The sequence below is a fragment of the Monodelphis domestica genome, chromosome 3 (genome assembly GCF_027887165.1).
Source record: "Monodelphis domestica isolate mMonDom1 chromosome 3, mMonDom1.pri, whole genome shotgun sequence".
NCBI lineage: Eukaryota > Metazoa > Chordata > Mammalia > Didelphimorphia > Didelphidae > Monodelphis > Monodelphis domestica.
In genome coordinates this window covers 273,061,655-273,077,156 of record NC_077229.1, presented here as the reverse complement: position 1 = coordinate 273,077,156, position 15,502 = coordinate 273,061,655, and the positions used below count along the sequence as shown (strand labels likewise).

The 15,502-nt window shown below is 38.1% G+C and overlaps 1 pseudogene; it reads left to right on the top strand.

The window, feature by feature from the left end:
- The first annotated feature begins 762 nt into the window (after positions 1-762).
- LOC100011143 (dynein light chain Tctex-type 3-like) lies at positions 763-1,144 on the top strand (annotated as a pseudogene).
- Positions 1,145-15,502: the final 14,358 nt, after the last annotated feature.

Below are 15,502 nucleotides of genomic sequence, written 5' to 3'. Positions count from 1 at the left end.
GATCCTATGTATATCCCAAAGAGGGGGTTGGGGCCTTCATGCCTGGGTAGTGAGAAATAATGAAGAAGTAGACCACTTTTTGCATATCATGCAATACATGAATATTAAAAGACCTGGAGAAAGGTCTCCCATTTGGTAGATCCTCTATCAATGGAAGTAAATGAGGAATAAGAATTTAAAAGGATGAAAATATGAGCAGGTCATGATCTACACTATTGGAAGATGTATTATCATCATTTCCAACACAGGCCCATCAAAGCTTAAGGAAGTGCTTCCTCCCAACTGTTCTGTGAGATAAATTACTTAAGTATTATTATCCCTGTTTTACCATAATTAAACCAAAGTTCAAATCAGTCAGCCAATAGTTAGAGGTTAGCACAGTTACTGGCACATAGTAGGTGCTTAATAAATGTTGACTGACTGATGGATAATAATTTTTTTTGACTGACCAACATAAGTATTATTATTCCATTTTACAACCTGGACAAGTTATTTGTCCAAGCACCACACTACTGAGAAGGATCAGAGTTGAGCCCATCAATTGCCATACCTTTATATTTTGCATATTCCACCCTTTTACACCATACAGCCACCATCTTAACCCAGGCCCTAATCACCTCAGTCAGTGGATAATGCCAGGAAACATTTCTTAAACATCTTCTATGTTCTAGTTACTGGGGAAGCCATGAAAAAAAAAAAAAGCAAAAGCAACCCCTGCTTCCAAGCTCACAATCTAATCTGACCATGCAAAGGCCTCCTCAAGACTCCCCCACAGAAGAGCAGCCGCTGCCATGGAGGAATATCAGCCCCACAATGATGAGATTGTTTTCAATTCTGATGAAGCACACAATATTGTGAAAGAGTGTATAGATGCTATATTGGGTGGTGTGGATTATAATCAGAATAATGTCAATCAGTGGACTACAGCTATAGTGGAACAATCCGTAACCCATTTGGTAAAGTTAGGGAAGACGTATAAATATACTGTTACTTGTGCAGTGATGCAGAAGGGTGGATCTGGTTTACACCCACAGCTAGCTCATGTTTTTGGGATACTACATCTGATGGAACCTGTACCGTAAGATGGGAGAATCAAACTATGAACTGTATTGTTAATGTTTTTGCCATTGCTATTATCCTGTAGCTTTTATACCAGCACCTTTAATATAAGAAATTATCAAAATGTTCTTGATGGAACTGTTCATAGTATTATTTAATTACCTTATTATTGCACAAGACTCTCCCCCACTTGAGGGCATCCTATGTGCAGTTGCCAAAGTGATTTTCATTCAGCACAGATCTAAACATATCACTTCTCAACTCTATGAACTCCAGTGGCTCCCTGTTGCCTCTAAAATGAAATATAAACTGCTCTATTCAGCTTTTTAAGCCTTTCACCATTTGGCCCAAAGTTATTATTCTAGCTTCATTGTATATAATTCTCCTCTCTTCCCCCTAATTTTTTAAAACCCTTACCTTCTGTCTTAGTATTAGTTCTAAGAGAGAAGAGTAGACAAGAGTAGGCAGTTGGTGTTAAGTAACTTGCCCAGGGTCAAACAACTAAAAAAAAGTATTTGAGGCCACATTTGCACCCAGGTCCTCCCAACTCCAGACCTGGTACTCTATCCACTATGAATTCCTTTCCAAATTTCTTGAATTCAATTCCTTTATGTTTATTTTGTAATTAACAGTTAGACAGCCAGTGTTATAGAGCACTGGACTTTAAATAAATACAACCTGTGTTTGTGAGATTCTGAGAAAGTCACTGACCCTCTCAGCCTCAATTTCTTTATCTGTAAAACAGGAATAATAATCACACCTATATCCCAGATTGTTGTGAAGATAAAATGAGATACTATTTGTAAAGTATTCTGTGAACCTTAAGATGCTCTACAAGTGATAGTTATTATTATTATTATTATTAATATAGTTACTTATGTACACATTGTATCTCCACTGACCAGGGAACAGGGATTGTTTCATTCTTTGTCTCCCCACAGCCTCCTGTGTGGTAAGTATAAGGTAGATGGTTTGGTTGTTGTTCTTCCTACTCAAGGAGGACCAAAATGACTTTACTAGGTCAGTGTCTGTGTGGCTGACTGTGGCTAAGCAGCCCAGGATGAACTTGGTTTAAACTGTTAGGACATCTCAACAGCAATGGGCCATCCTGCTTACTGTATCCCATTGTCAGACTTTGAAAAGAATGTGTTGAGAGCAGCTGGATTGCTCAGTGGATAGAGAGCCAGGTCTGGAGCCAGGAAGTCCTAGGTTCAAATCTGACCTCAGATAACTGCCTAACTGTGTGACCCTGAGCAAGTCACTTAACCCAACTGCCTCATCCTTACTGCTGTTCTGCCTTCAATATATAGTTCTGATTCTAAGACAGAAGGTAAAGATTTTTAAAGAAAAAAGAAAGAAAAGAACATGTTAAAGACTAAGTACAATTTAATTCAAGCTTCTGATGGAATTGCAGTTGGTTTCCAATGAAACCTTGCCATCTGAGCCCAAAAAGAAACTTTCAAGGCTCCGAGCAAGTGAGAACAAGGGGTTTGTATTGACTTTGTAACTTTATCTTCACTTCATCCCCTGGGCACTCTTATTTATGGAGAACAACAAACCATAATAGGCTTTTTTAATAGTGCCTTTCATCCCAAAGGGATTACCATCCATCCCAATAGCCCCTCCAACAGGCAGAGGGAGGTACTGGTGCCCTGACCAAGGAAAAGGGAGAACCTCTGAGTGGGAAGTGCAAACTCGTGAAAGTACAAAGTACATTTTTTCATCTAACTAGGGGAATGGGAGGCAGTCACAGATCTGGGAGATGGTTCAGGGGATAAACGGTTTCTCAGTCAAGCTGTCATCTTGGAACCATGAAACTCTATGGCCCCATGGCCCTATATCCACAAACACTCCAGAGTGAACACAAGTTCCCAGCAAAATCCTGAAACTGTCTAAGTTTGAATTGTTCTTTCTGCCTATCCTGGCCCCTTTGTCCTCCTCCCTCCTCCAGTTCTCAGGTCCATAACCATCCGATGTTCTTCTTGGCTTTCACCCCTATCCCTAGGAAGGTCAGCCTCCAGAGAACTTTATTATTTTAAGGGAAAACATTTATTGAATATTCTATTATGAATATGGCTTATTCAAGCTGAGTCAATAAATATTTATTAAGTGCCTACTCTGCAGGGCACTGTGGGAGCTTGGACTGTGTGCTAAAATGTAATTAAACTTAAGTTATATTTGAAAATCAGATTTTAAGAGGGCAGCTGGGTGGCTCAGGGGATTGAGAGCCAGATCCAGAGACAGGAAGTCTTGGGTTCAAATCTGGCCTCAGGCACTTCCTAGCTGTGTGACCTTGGGCAAGTCACTTAACACCCATTGCCTAGCCATTCTTCTGCCTTACATAGTATTGATTCTAAGATGAAAGGTAAGCATTTTTTAAATTAATAAAATAAAATACAAACTTTAAAAATTAAATATGAGGAGCATAAAAGTGGCACAGAAGATTAAAAGCCAGGGCTATAGATAGGAGGTCCTGGATTCAAATATGACCTCAGATACTTTCTGGGTGTGGGCAAGCCTCTTAACTTCATTTGCCTCACCCTTTCTTCTGCCTTGGAACCAATACCCAGTATCGATTCTAAGGTGAAAGGTAAAGATTATTTTAAAAAAACAACAACTATAACTAGTAAAATGATCAGGTTACAAAAAGCTTTAGCTGCCAAGCAAAGCATTTTTTTTTTAATTCTTACCTTCTAACCTTACCTTTTTAAAAAACTCTTACCTTACATATTGGTTCTAAGGCAGGAGAACAGTAAGGGCTAGTCACCGGGGTTTAAGTGACTTGCCTAGGGTCACACAACTGGGAATTGTCTAAGGCCAAATTTGAACGAAGACCTTCAGACTCCAGATCTGACTCTCTGTCCCCTATTCTACCAAAGGATTTCATATTTAATTTGAGAAGTAATAAGGAGATACTGGGGTTCACTAATTAGGGGACAGAGGATGATATGATTAGAATAGAGCAGTATTAGTGAACCTTTAGAGACCATATGTCCAAAATGTTCCTTCAAGCCACCTGTGAGCCCCCCACATTACCCTAGAGAGCAGAGGAAGGAAAGTGCTCCTCTTGGGCTGCTGTACAGAGCAGCAGGGCAGGCAAAAAGTATCCTCAGGTGTGGTGCAAAAAGGGAGTAGAGTGGCACTTCCCCTCTAGAGCGCCACACCTGTGCCAACACAGGACAGGAGCTTCAGGAAAATCATTTTAGCAGTTTGAAAGATGGATTGAAATATAAGGAGTTGGAGGCAGGGTGACCAATTAGGACATTATTAAGAATAGTTGAGGCAAGAGTTGATAAGGACCTGATTTCTAGTGGTGGCTCTGATCGGAGAAGGGGATTTCTGTGACAGAGGTTGTAGAACCTCTAGGTGTCAGACTCCTTGACTATGGGTTTCATGCAGCCAGGCAAAACCCCCCAGTGCACCAGATTAAACTGTAATGGGGAAGAGGGAGAGCAGCTAAGTGGTTCACCAGTCAGAGAACAAGACCTGAAACCAGGAGATCCTGGGTTCAAATTTGACCTTAGACTCTTCCTAGCTATGTGACCTTGTCCTTTAACTGGGAGTCCTTTAACTCCCATTGCCTAGCTCTTACCACTCCTCTTCCTTGAAACCAATACACAGTATTGATTCCAAAACTGAAGATAAGGGTTTGCTTTTTTTTTCCAAGAAATCATTGGTTACTTTGGAGGAAACCATTTCATATGAATTATGAGTTCAGAAGCCAGAGAAGGTCAAAGGAGAGGAAATAGAGCAATGACTATAAACACTTTTTTCAAGGACTTTGGCTGAGAACAGAAGACCTATAAGAAAATGGCTTGAGGAAATGGCACAGTCTAGTAAGAATTATTTAAGGATGAGGGAAAGAAAACAGTAAATGAGGAAAAACTGAAAATTAGGAAGAAAAGGGATTGTGAAGTAATCAGCAAGGCTTCAAATCATTTCCCCAAAAGAGTTGTAGTTTAGTCATTTCAGTCTCCCCTGACCCCATTTGGGGTTTTCCTGGCAAAGATACTGGAGTGGATTGCCATTTCCTTCTCCAGCTCATTTTCAGATGAGGAAACTGAGACAGAATTAAGTGACTTGCCCAGGGTCACAGCTAGTAAGTGTCTGAGTGAACTCAGGTCTTTCTGGACCTGGCATATTATCCACTACACGACTAGCTGCCCTACACAGAGAATTGGCCATAGGTTAAATTTTAAACATGGATAGTTAGTTTGCCATCTTTTGATGTATTTTCCCTTCTCCCTTCAGAATTCCACCCAGCTCTTTCAATTGGAATCCACAGCAAATGTCACCCTGAGTTCTTAATGCCCCACTAACTCATTTCCATTCAATCAAACTATTTTCTCAGAGAAAGAAATCACTAATAATGAAATCTCAGATGTTAGAAAGCAGATGGGAAGATCCTGGGTGGAGAGGAGCAGGAAGGGTATTTTCTAGATACCACTGAAACCACACCATGTAAATTGACAATATTTGAATTAGGTCATACATTTAGATTTTGAAAAGATCTCAGAAGCCATTCATTCTATTACTTTCCTTTTTCTGATGAGGAGAAAGAAGTGACTTGTCCAAGGTTCTACAGATAAGAAGTAGAAGAAAGAAAGAAAGAAAGAAAGAAAGAAAGAAAGAAAGAAAGAAAGAAAGAAAGAAAGAAAGAAAGAAAGAAAGAAAGAAAGAAAGAAAGAAAGAAAGAAAGAAAGAAAGAAAGAAAGAAAGAAAGAAAGAAAGAAAGAAAGAAAGAAAGAAAGAAAGAACCTTTACTTTCTGCCTTAGTATCAATTCTAAAACAGAAAAGTGGCAAGAGCCAGGCCAGTGTTAAGTGACTTGCCCAAAGTCACATTCCTAGAATGTATCTGAGGTCAAATTTGAACCCAGGATCCCTATCCACTGTACCACCTAGCTGCTCCTCCAGCTCTCTTTTGACTATGTCAATTCCCACCATTGGAGTGATTCCTCAAGAGGAGTAACCCATTAATGAGGGTCATATTACTTGCCAAAAAGTAGGACAATGAAGCCACCAGGAAAAAAAAAAAAAGCTTTAATCACAAAGCCTAAACAACTAGGGACCACCTGGGGTGCATGCTAAAAGGGGAGAATATTTCCTTTTGGCAGTTTCTCCTTATTAGATCTTCAAAACAGCAGTAAATCCTTAACTCCTTCAACTAGATGCTTTTCTGTGTACTTTGGTAATTTACTATCACAGATTTAAACTAGAAAGGACCTCAGAGATCATCTAGTCAAATAGTCTCATTTTATAGATGTGAAAACTGAGTCCCAGGAAAACTAAAAGTTGCCTTGGTCACATAGGTAATAAACATCAGAGCTGAGACCTGAACCCCAAGTTCCCTGACTTTAGTGCCAGTACTTTCTCCTCTGTACCATTCTGGTTCTCTCTCTACAAATCAAGCCCAAATGAGGCAGAGACCTTAACCCTGCTCAGATTTGAAGTATTATATTTGCTTCCAGTAATGGCCAAACAGAAACTATAGGTTCCTATCTGCATCTTTTGGCAAATTCCTACATCAAACAGTATCATCTCCCTTGTTTCCAGGCTGTTGGAGGAGCCTTTGGAGCACATGATTTTGTGTTTCAGAAGAATAAAGAATGAATGAGCCCGGATACAAATTTCCTAGCTCACTCACTGAAAAGCATATTCAGAGACCACATTCAGACCATGAACTTTAAAGAAAGCCTATTTATTTATGGAGCAGTCATATAAATGGAAAGAACTGGGTTCTCTCCACTTAGATGGCAGTTTCCAGCTCCTTCTCCAAACCATAAAAACCAAACGATTTCCAAAGCTTCAAAAGACCTCAGTCCTAGCCCATCCAGCCATTGAAACCCACTTGCTAGACAGGAACTCTGACAGCCTGCTTCTGAGGTTCTGCTCAAGTCTCTCCTGGCACAGGATTCCATGAAGTAAAAATAAATGGATAACATATTCTTGATTCCCTGAATTCTTCTCTTAAGGCTTCCTCTTAGACACTTTACTTGCAGTGGTTTTAGTTTGTAGGTGTGTATTTGAAGACGGAGGGGGATGGTTAAAGAAAAGATTCCTTTCTTTCTTCTCATAGTCCAAAGTATATTTAGTCCTCTGGCACCATAGCTGATGTCGCACTCCAAGTGCCATATTTACAACTGCCCTCAGGGGGTCCCTCCATCACCAGGGCAGCAATGTGAGGGAAAGAGCAATGGTTTAGAGTAGTAAGACCTAGATTAGAACCTCGGTTCTGATAGTCAGTCAGTCAATGCACATTCATTAAGTGCCAACTATGTGAACTGTCTCTGTCTAGAAGGCAACATGCAAACAGCGGTGCATAAATAGGCTATTTACAGGATAGATGGGGAAAACTCAACTGAGGGAAGGCACTAGAAGTAAGAGGCATTGGGAGAGACTTCCTAAAGAAGGTGAGATTTCAGCTGGGACTTGAAGGAAGTCAAGTAGGTAGAGATAAGGAGGGAGAGCATTTCAGTCATGGAAAATGTCTGGGATCTGGGGCTAGAGTGTGTTATGGGATTGAGGAGGCCAGTGTGATTGGATCAAAAATCCAGGAGGAAGTACAGGAATCTTTCAAAGTAAAAAGGTAAAAACAGTGGCAAATTTGAGGGTCATGTGTGTAAGATGTAAGAAAGCTGGAAAGACAGGTAGGGAGGTTGTGAAAGATTTTGAATGGAAACAGAGGATTTCATGTTTGATCCTGAAGGAAATAGGAAGCCATTGCAATTTATTGAGTAGGAGTGATAGCACTTACTAACTATAACACTCTGGGCAAGTCACTTAACCCCTCTGGTTACCCTAAATTCCTTTTTCTTTAAATGGGAATAGTAATACTTACACTACCAATACAGTTGTTGTTCTGAGGAAAACAATTTGTATTAGCACCTGAAACACAAGCTATCTAAAACTGGACAGTTCAAAGTACAATAATAATTTCTTAAAGGAGAGAATACTATATATTTCAGTAGGGAGAGATATATCTTATTTTGGTTTAATAGCAATTTTAAACCAGTATTAAAACTGAACTCTTACTCACTATTTTAATACTGCTCTTTTTCTTATCCTACTACCAAGTGGCCACCAGCACTTAGACTTTCCTTCATCTTATATATCCAAGGAAACAAGCAAGTCAACAAGCACTTTTTTCTTTTTAAATCCCGAACTTCTTTCTTTTTTTCTCTTTTTAAAAAGCTATATTATTTTGCCAATTATATGTAACAATAATTTTCCATAGAAGTTTTCTGAAATTATAAGATCCTTATTGCCTCTTACCCTTCCTTTTCCCTTCCCAGAGATGGTAAGCAATTATCATGGAAAACTGAGTTCCATGTTGGTCATTGTTGTAAGAGATAGTCATATAAAATCAAAACCCCAAAAAAACTAAAGTGAAAAATCATATGCTTTGATTTTCATTCTGACACCAAGTCTTTTTTTTAACCCTTACCTTCCATCTTGGAATCAATACTATGTAGACAGAAGAGCAATAAGGACTAGGCAATGGGGGTTAGGTGACTTACCTAGGGTCACACAGCTGGGAAGTGTCTGAAGCCAGATTTGAACCTATCTACAGGCCTAGCTGCCCCCAGGAGGGAGCATTCTTTGACTTTAGTCCTTCAGAATCATCCCAGCTCACTGTATATTGCTGAGAGTAGCTATGTCTGAGGGCAGATTTGAACCCAAGATATCCCTTTTCCAGGCCTGGCTCTCTATCCACTGAACCACCTCAATACTCCACTGTACTAAATGCTGAGAATATAAACATGATCAAAAAGAAAAACAACTTATACTCTCTATTTTGGTGGCAAGATAAGAGTCAGAATGGAAGCCAGGAAAGGAGTAACAGATGGTTGGCCTGGAATCTTATTTAATATGGAAATTCCAGTAGGAAATCACCAATGGGAGAAGAGAGATTTTCCAACATGAAAAGGATAGAATGAAAGAGGAATCTTCCAAAATGAGAAGGCAGATGAGACATGATGGCAAACTCCAGAGAGTCAGAAGCAGATAGGGGAGAAGCAATTGATCAGTGGTTGTCTTCTCCCTAAGGCTACCCACTTCTTCTCCTTTGCTATACCTGGTCATTATCCATTCTTCTTCATTTCCCCAGCCTCCAACCAAGTAGAAATTGCCATTAACCCAAGATTCAATATAAGAAGAGTGTCAGGAAAGGCCCTAATATGAACTGAGCCTTTCAATTAATGCTCTTTCTAGAAAAGGGAAGGTGACTTTTTTATAGTTATGTTGGTGTCAGCAGAAGGTCAAGGAAGTAACCCTGCTTGGGAGTGGATAGAATAATAATAACAAATGATAGAGAGGAAACAGAACTACTCAAATCTTATTTTCTTTGCTAAGGAAAATGTTCTTCAGCCTAGAAAGGATGAAACAAAAGTAACTAAGAATCTAGAAAAATTGGCAGAAATGACAAAAGATGGGAATAATCAATATTGGAGGGACTATGTGAAGATGGAAAACCATTTGGCATTAAATAAATAAAGTAACCAAAATATCCATGTCCTCTAAGAGATTCTTCTACTACAGATAGACCTCAAAGAGGTCACTGATATGGAAAAAAGACCCCATATACATCACAATATTTATAGCAGCAATTTTTTTTGGTAGTAAAGAACTAGAAACAGATTAGATATCTACTGATTTGTTAAACAAATTGTGGTATGTGAATATTATTGTGCTGTAAGAAATAATGATGATGATGAATGTAAAGAAATATGTAGAGATTTAAAGCATGATTTCATATGAGAGGATACTCCCAACTTCAGATTTTGTTCAATTGTGATTTTTTTATTAGTCATGCTGACTTTTTTCTCTTCTTATTCTTTTTTCTTTTGCATCAGACCTAGAGTCAGGAGAACCTGGGTTCAAATCTGGTCTCAGACACTTCCTAGCTGTGTAACCCTGGGAAAGTCACTTAACTCAATTTGCCTAGCCTTTGCTCTTATAATTATTACTAAAATAGAAAGTAATGGTTATTTTTTTAAAAAGCAATTGATGAAAAGGTCTTCTGACATAGTACTTGTGACTGATGGACATTGTTCTTAGGAGCTCTCTCACTTCTGAGGTTTGCTCCATCATGGCATTGTACCACCCCGTTTTACTTTTGTTAATCTTCCCAATGCTATGAAACCCCAAGATCCTGAGGCAGGGATCTTTGATTCAGAAGAAAGTCTTGGATCCAATTAAATTAGACTGCCAATAGTAGTGGAGGGATAGGACTTTCCATAGGTCATAGGATGCTCTACAGGTCCTAAGACCTGGTCAGCAAGATCTTGGATCTTCTGCAGGCCATCTGGCCATCTCAGCAGGGGTTTGATCAACAACATTCTGGGGTTCAAGAACAGTATGAGGGGGCAGGCAGGGCTCTAGGGACTTGTGGTTTTAAAGCAAAAGTCACTTCAGGAGTGGGTGGCAGTGATTCACAGGGGTGGAGAGGCAAATGAACCTTATTTTAAGCATATCATACTTGGAAGTGGTGGGGTCAATGCTAATTCAGCAGCACAAGCTAAGATAAATCCTTATAACAGGCCCAACAGTCTAAATCTATTTAAAAAATCAAATGCAATTAATATAATCATTGATGCATGAAAAATGTCACCAATACATGGTAGGTTAATTAATTGTAGTCCTCTTACCCTAGCATTAACCAATATAACTCAAAGTTAATTCTATTCTACTTAACTCACTAATATAATCACAGTGTAAATAGACTCTTTGGGAAGAAAAACCCCAAAATCTAGCAAAATGCTGCTGATTTTCTTTCGTGCATTAAATTTGTTTTATCTATAAGCTTGATAAATAGATATGATTAATACCTCTACTTTTATCCAAGTCACTAATAAAATTAAACAGCACAGGGGTATATGCAAGTCTCAAGAAGCCAGAATAATTTTTTAAAAGGCTTTATAGATTTAAATTTTAATCTGAGACTCAAAAGACAGGTAGGATTTAAATAGATAGGGTGGAAATAGGAATAGAGGAATTATTGAACACAGCAACATATATGAAGGCATTATTACAAACTTCCAAAATAAAGAAAGAAAATATTGAAGAATTACAAACAGGCATGGTCCGAAAGAAGCCATCCCAGTATAACAACAATATTTTAAATGAAAAGAACCAATCAATACATCAGAAAAGTCTGAAAATATTTGCAATGTTCCATATCCATAGCTCCCTGGGAAAGAGGGATGTAAGTGATGTAAAAACAAAATATGTCAAAAATTTATTTTTAAAAGCAAGGAATTATACCCATAAAGATTGACCAAAGCCAAGTGAGATTGGGATCCAAATGAAACATCAGGAATTGAAAAAAGATCTTGACAAGCTTAAACCTTGGGCTGAATCTAATTTTCATAAAAAAAGGAAAAGAGTGGAATCTAAAAGTAGGTCATTGCTCTTTACCATGATTCCTGGGAATATTATAGAATGTCCTCTTAAAGAGATGGTTAGTAAAGTTAGCAAATATCAACAAAAGGAAGAAGTGGTCTCAAAAGTGGCACCAGGGTTGGTTTTACTCATCCTTCTTTCCAATTCCTACTGCCACTCTTCTGTGTCCTTATCACTTATTGCCTGACTGTATGCCCATCCTTGGCTCTCCTCACTTCAAAATACCTTGCATATCCTAATAAGACTAACCTCCTTAAAACATAGTTTTCAACATGCCATTGTTTTTTATTGATTCAAAGATTTTTTGTTTTCCCAATTACATGTAATATTTTTCAGCATACATTTTCCAAAATTTTAAATCCAAACCATCTCCCTCTCTTCTCTCCACCCCCTCCTGGAGATGGCAAGCAATTTGACTTAACACATTTCCATACAAGACCAAAACCCCAAAATAAAATTGTAAATATAATATTTCATGTACTAAAGACTAGAAATCTAACTCAGTCACATAGTTTCAATAGCTGGTAGCCTCCATTCATAATTTTGACAATTTTAAAAAATAGATATAAACTCCCAGGAAAAAGAGAGAACCTGATTTTAAGTTTGTGGCTAACCTAACGCAAAATTGTGAAACTGTAAAATCTGTCTTTATGTTTTAAACCTATTTTTTCTGTACCCTTTTGATGATAATCCATAGTGGACAAAAGTATGCTTTAAGAACAAAATCTAATTCTAGGTCCCTGAAAGAATAAATACTTCAGATCTGAGCAGCAGGAAATACAAAAAGTTTATTATTTATTTAATACAAAAAAGTAGATCATGATCCCAGTCAAGAAAATGAAAAAGATTAAATTATTTAACATTTTTAATACATTTTTTAAATAGGTTTAAAAATAGGCAACAGTTAGAAACTAAAAAATGAGTCTATGGTGCTTATTTAAACCAGCTCTGACCAGTTTTGACCTGGTTTGCACCAGTTCAGATTGGTTTGAGCCAGCTCAGACCAGTGTGAACTGGGTTTTTATCAGTTTGAAGTGGTTTGGGCCAGTTCTGACTGGTTTTTTAACTGGTTTGAACTGGTATCAGCCACTTCAGGCTGGTTCAAACTGGTTTTGGCCAGTTTGGCATGGTTCAAACCGGTTTTGGCCAATTCTGACTGGGTTTTGGCCAGTTTGAACTGGTTCTGACTGGTTCCATCTGTTTTAAGGTTTATTGGCAGGTATTTGGGCAAAATAGCTCGTAATTATTGTTTTAATTTTCTAATCATTGATGGTAACTTCACCCTTTTGATTTTTAATACATAAATATTCTTCCTTACTTTTTAAAAATCACTTAAATGGTTTTGTTACTTTTTCCTTTTATTTTCTTGACATCCAATTTAGTCTTTATTTGAGGATTTTTATTTTATTTTTCTCATTTTTTTAGTGTTTTGGAAAAGGATGAATTTCTTATCTGGAAGTACCATGTTCCACTGAGAAGGTATATTTCTTTCTATTTCCATTCAATTCCATTCATTTCTTTGATTTGTTTTTTGTTTTGTTTTGTTTTTTTAGTTTCATTGTCTGTTCCCTCCTGTTGCCCATTTAATTTCTTCTTTAAATATTTGGAGGTTATACCATTTGGTACACATATGATTTAGTATTGATCTCATTGTCCAAAACATTTCATTATCAAGATCTCATTTCCTTCCTTATATCTTTTAATTAGAACTAAATTCTATTTTTTTTTTTACTTCAGCTGGAACACAATAAATTAAGAGGAGTAAAATTGCACTGGCACCCAGTTCTAATATTCTAGGTAAAGTGTTGGAGAAATATGAAAAGTTATGCAGATATTTGAAATTTTTAACTAAGGTAATTTTAATCTTAGAGAATTTAGAGAGAATAGAGAGAAAACTATGTCTTGGTCATAGACCCCTAAATTTTAGAGGCAGAATGATCTGCATCCATCCAACTCCAGCAGTTCTTTCTCTGAAAGTAGATAGCATTCACCATCATGAGTCCTTTAGAATTATTCCAAATCTTTGTATTGCTGAGAGTAGCCACAAGTTTTCAATTGATTATCATACAATATTTCTATTACTGTGCACAATAAAAAAAATTTTAAGCCCTTACCTTCTGTCTTATAATCAATACCATGTATTAGTTTCAAGGCAGAAGAGCAACAAGGGATAGGCAATGGGGGTTGAGTGACTTGCCCAGGGTAACACAGCTAGGAAGTGTCTGAGGCTATATTTTAACTCAGAACCTCTCAACCCTAGTCACCTGGCTACTCCTCTGCTTTAAAATATTTTTTCCATGTTTACATGATTCTTTTTCTTTCCCTCTCCTCTTCCGTCTCCCCTCCCAGAACCAACAAGCAATTTGCTCTTCTGTTTTAAAACTTTAATGACTATACAACATTCCAGGATCATGTCTTTAACCTTATGTTCAAAGATCTTCACAGTCTGGCTCTCATCTTTGCTCTCACTTCTCTCACCACAGGATCATATTCTTAGAGCAGGAAGAAGTGTCAGAGGTCATTTTGTCCAACCCCTTCCTTTTATAATTAAATAGACTGGAGAAAAAAAATAGACTGGAGAGGTTAAGCAAGATCTGCACTTGGATCCTAACCAAACCCTCTTTTCTAGCCAGACATGTCTATTATTGGTGAATTCATCCGTTGCTAATTCCATTCTACATGTTTAAATTCTGTCTGTCAAGGCTCAATGTTAAGTCCTAACTCTATGAAGGCTTTTTTTTTTTAAACCATCTTGGCTTACTAAGATCTGTGCTTGGCTTTGTGATGTTTAATATTATCAGTTACTTGGATAAAAGCACAACAGTATCTAAGATGATGCTAGACATTGAACCCTATCTAATAAAATAAAGTTTAACAAAGATAAATGTAAAGTCTTATACTTGAGTTCAAAGAATCAAATGTATAAGATGGAGAAAGTAAAACCAAACAACAATCATGAGGACAATATGGAGATTTTTAGAGAATTGTTCATTCAGTCTGAGTCTTCTTTCATTTTCTAAGCCTCGCCTTCTGTCCATTGTCCCAAATTCTATTAGCCAAAAAAAAAAAAATCCCTAAGCTCAATATTCACAAAGTGGTTCAGGGTCCCCTTAAATAGTTGATGATGGCAATGGCCTAGGATGCAATGGATGATGTTGGTATCTTCAATGAATGTCTGGCCAGGTTCTAAGCACTCTCTCATCCACATATTCCACCAGAGAAGGTCTTCTCTTGAGGTCTGTAGGTTATTCTGTCTGATTTAGCCCATCTGCCTAGACACATGTTGGTGAACCTATGGCAAACATCCTGGAGGGGGTTACTCTCCACATATGTCTGAGGACATTTCTCCCGTCACCACCCTCTGCCCAGCAACCCAATGGGAGCACTTCCTCCCTCACCTGTCTAGGGTACGGTAGGGGGCTTACATGCAGCATGAGGTTTGCAGTTTGGGCACTTGGTCTCTAAAAGGTTTGCTATCACTGGCCCAGACAATTTAGCCAGGGAATGGCTGCTATGCATGCTACAGCTTCTTGGAGCCACAGGTGAGAGTTGGGTGATGACAGGTAGACCAAAGGTGGATGAGCAGCCCTGAGAAGGGCTTGGCAAGCCTTCACACTAGTGGTGCTGGTCCTCCCTGAACATCCCATACACCCCAGTAAACACTAGAAGTACAAAGGAAGGTCCACTCTAATCATACTAAAGGGAGAAAATACATACAAAAGTTGTGTGGAAATACTATATGTACAGAATAAATTAGAGATAATCATAATTTTGGAAATAGTATTAGATACTATGTAGAGTATACTAAATAGAGGGAAAGTATTAGACTTAAAGAGAATCAGAAATGATTTGTTGGAGAAGATGAGATTTGGACATGGAGTATCTGATGCAAAGAATAGCAAGGAGACCAGTGTCACTGGACCACAGAGTAGAAGGAGGAGAGAAGCCTAGAAAGGGATTGTGGGTGGAATAGCTTATAAAGGGTTTTGAAACCCCAAACAGAAGACTTTCTAATTGATCCTAGAGGTAATAGGGAGACCC